The sequence below is a fragment of the Pinus tabuliformis genome, chromosome 8 (assembly GCF_031772625.1).
Source record: "Pinus tabuliformis cultivar Carrire ecotype Pingquan chromosome 8, CPIR1, whole genome shotgun sequence".
In the NCBI taxonomy this organism is placed as follows: domain Eukaryota; kingdom Viridiplantae; phylum Streptophyta; class Pinopsida; order Pinales; family Pinaceae; genus Pinus; species Pinus tabuliformis.
In genome coordinates, this window is record NC_142294.1 from 849,474,681 (window position 1) to 849,479,295 (window position 4,615).

Sequence of the window (4,615 nt, forward strand, 5' to 3'; positions counted from 1 at the left end):
CTAACATATGTAATTTTGAATTTTCATATTAGATGAATTAATTCACATTGTATGATGTTTTTTTTATTTAGTCACAAAATCATGCTAATTAATCTATGTTTATTAATAATGAACACATAAAATCAATCAAAAACTACTAAATTAGTAGTTTATATTGATTAATGATGAACAAAAATAAAATGAATATATGACTAAATTAGTCGTTTATAATGATTATTAATGAAAATAAATGAAATGAACATAAACTACTAAATTAGTCGTTTATATAATGAATATTAAACTACCAAAAAAATATAAATGACTACTGCAAATGATTAATTTTTCATTACAAATGACAACTAAATTTTGTATATATACGACTATTAGCAGCTAATCTACAATATCTTATAACATGACAAAAATTTAGTCATATTCCATCGGTCATTAATTGGTTTCAAACGATAAATAAAATTTGCATATACATGACTATTAGTAGCTAATTTACAGTATCTTATAACACGACCAACATTTTAGTCATATTTCTTTGGTCATTAATTGGTTTTCTCAAGTGATCATATAGTAATATATTTTGTTGTATATTTGATCATTAATTGTGGTAATTAATGACTAAATCAATAACTAAATTAATAACTAAATATACTACTAGATAATAAAATTGAGACAATCAATTAATTACTAAGCTAAAAATGGCTAAAAGTTGGTTGCGTTATAAGATACTGTAAATCAGCTAGTACTGGTCACCGACTGAAAAATAGTCATTTATATGCAAATTTTAGTAATTGTTTTAGTAACTAATTAGTCATTTTGTACTAGTGATCTTATCCTTGTTCTATGGTCTTCCAAACATTTGGGAGGGATGACAAATTTAGAGTTTCTCGTATCTCTAGGTATAAATATGTTGAGCAAGCCCAATTTCCATTACACCTCAAAAATATAAATTTCTTCCAATTTACCACTTCCTTTTGGTCAATCCAATTAATTTCCAGATGTAAGTAAATTATAAAATTTCCTTTTGTCTTCCTTTCTCGTTAAAATTGTAAGGAATATAACCAGCTAATTAAATTGCTAACACAGAGTTCAGATTTCATTTCCATATCACCAAATAGAAAAATATGTGACTAGGATATTATACCACCTTGCTCCTAAAATTTCATGATAATTTATAACTCCTTTATCCCTTTGAAATTTGCAAATTCCTTTTCTAAAGATCCATATATTAATGGGAATTTTATGTCATCCAAAATCCTATTCTAGTTTACTCGATACAATTCACAATAAGTGTTCAAAACACTCTTACATCGCTCCCATGACCACTCTTTATTTTTAAAATTCACATATTTCTAATTATATTTTCAGCCTCCTTATCCTTGAAAATGATATTCAAATTTGTATTATTTGGCAGTGTTTGAAAAAGAATTCCTTTTCAATTACAATCCTTGTCCATCCACTCAAACAAATTTCTCCTTTCCTCTCCAAATAATATTTTATCTAAATTGTAATCATACACCCAAAACTTTGTAACTTTCAGTAATATCACTAGTACAAAATGACTAATTAGTTACTAAAACTTGCATATAAACAACCATTTTTCAGTCGGTGACCAATAGTAGCTAATTTATAGTATCGTATAATGCGACCAACTTTTAATTGTTTTTGCCTTAGTCATTAATTACTTGTCTCAATTTTATCGTATGCTAGTATATTTAGTCATTAATTTAGTCATTGATTTAATCATTAATTTTCAAAATTAATGACCAAATATACAACAAAATATATTACTATATGATGACCTTAGAAAACCAATTAATGACCAAGATAGTGGTCATGTTAGAAGATACTGTAAATTAGCTACTAATAGTCATATATCTGCAAAATATAGTCATCATTTAAAACCAATTAATGACCAAAGAAATATGACTAAATTTTGGTCGTGTTATAAGACACTGTAAATTAGCTACTAACAGTCGTATATAAGAAAATTGTAGTCGTAATTTGTAATTAAAAATTTATCAATTTCAGTAGTCATTTATCTTTTCGTGGTGGTTTCATATTCATTATATAAACAACTAATTTAGTAGTTTATATTAATTTCATTTACTTTCATTAATAATCATAATAAATGACTAATTTAGCCATATATTCATTTTACTTGTGTTCATCATTAATCAATATAAAGTATAAATGTAGTAGTTTTAGATTAATTTTGTGTTCATTATTTATCAACATAAATTAATTAGGATGACATTGCGACTAAATTAAAATAAATAAATAAATTAAAAAAGAATCACACAATTTGCATATTCATCTAATATGAAAACACAAAGTTACATATGTTAATTACAATACTAAACAATATCAAGTGCAACTATAAATAATTTCAACCACAAAAATTATATTATATGAAATGTCAAGTATTACAATATGAGTTTCCAACTTAATCTTGGTTGGACTACAATTTACACATGAAATATTGTTTCATTACTTCGAAACATTATGATTGTGTTCCCAAGGCATTGCACATGAATAAACCAACTTTGAATACTTCACCATCAGTCTCTATGTATACGTCTTATGTGGAATATTGTCTCTAAGGCTATCACTAGATCGATTCTATTCTCTCTCTCTCTTTTTGTATTTGTTGCTAGAGTGTTATCGTTCTCATTTTTCTTCATTTTCTGCTTCTTACCGTCAATATTGAGTTCCTTTTCTAAAAACAAAATAATATACAATACAAAGTATAAGATATGAAAGATTTTGAACACTAGAATATAAACTAACGTAGACTATAAAAAAGATATACAACATATACTTCAACGTCAGCAATGTCAAAGCCATTTTTCCCAATCAAAGCAAGAAACTCGAACAGGTTTTCTTCAGTTGGGCTATAATGGCCACTATGTGTCTAGATGACCTGTATAAACAAAGAAAATAAAACATCACCATAGAGACTAACATGTAAGTAACTTAGTATTCAACCTTGATGGAAATCTTAGGCACAATCATGTCAATTAAGTTACATGCTAAAAATATCAAGTTGTAGATAACTTGTGAAAACAAATAATCTAAGGTGTGATGTCTAATCCTTGCCTTTTTATTCACAACAACATTTCATTATCTAACCATGAACTTGATCAAGTGTATAAACAACCTCTTCTCAAGTTATAACACAAAATTAAACTTTTCTAAAGTAATGAAAACATTTAAACACAAAATAGCTAAAATGATTTCAAACAATGGAGTGTAATACTAATTTCACCTTCAAGATTTGGCTTTTTTTTTAAATGGACATGATGCCAAGTATTTTCAATTTCATAGTTCAAAGACAAAACAAAATCAAAAGAAAAATTCAAAATACAATCAAACAATAAAGCGAGGATATCATGCAATGGACATTGCAATTATAAAAATATTGTTTACCTATCCACTAGTGTCTTGTTTGGAATTCATAAAACATTTTCTTGCCTAAAATAACCATGGGGTGAAAGAATCACAACATTAAAAACCATATGAATCCCTACTATAAACTTGAACAAGTTTTCTTTAGTTTGGAGATAGTGGCCACCATGTGGCTAGATGACTTGTATAAAGAAAGTAAATAAAATATCACTATAGAAAAGAACACTTTAGGAACTTAGTATTCGACCTTTGGGAAAAAGCTTAGGCATAATCATGCAAACTAAGTTACATGATCTAAGAGCCAAGTGGTAGTTAGTATACCATATTTCCAACTCTCCATTTTTTATTGCACCAAAACAACTAACATCTAATCCAAAAATCCAATAATTTTCATTATAGTGGATCAAGAAATTTTCTACAAGAAACTTCTTAAGAAGCACCTTCTACATTCTCCACTCAAGAGGGAAATTGAATGCCGGTAAAGATGAGGATCCCCTTTCTGGTTACTCTCAAGAATCATGTATATCTACATATACAAAACAAGAGTGTAAGAGGAAAGTGTGCAGAAAAAATATATATAAAATTGAAATAGATGACGATGGTAACATGATGTGAAAAAGGAAATACAATTGATAAACCTAATTTATTTTCATAAGGAAAAATTCAAGCAAAAATCACAAACAAATCTCAATATTTACATAAGAAAAATATCATCGTTATAACCATTTTGTTCATACCAGTTCTCCTAAACATCATCAAAAGTGTTTTTATTTTAAAGTGTACCCTGAAGAGGATGATAAAGGGAGAAATTCACATGATTTCAAACAAGCCAAAAAATAATGTTGATCTTTCTAGGTTCCACAAACATTCTTTCAATATTAAAAACCTTCTTTACAAAGAAAATATGAATTAACCAAAATCCCAAGGAATGCATTTTTTTTGACAGCATCATAATTTTCTACTCTAAAGCTTACCAATTAATGCTAATATCACTCAAAATTTTCACAAAACTATTTACTAAACAAATTGTCTCATTTATATTTACCAAAAGAATTGTTTGTACGTACCTTCAGAAGAGTACAAGTCCTACCTATTTAGGTATTGGCTCATTGAACTTGTAAATATCAATAACATAGAAGAGCAAATGTGGACAAAGGTTGTAAGAAATGAATCTATCAATAAGAATATTATACTTAAAGTGGTATCATAATTGTATAGA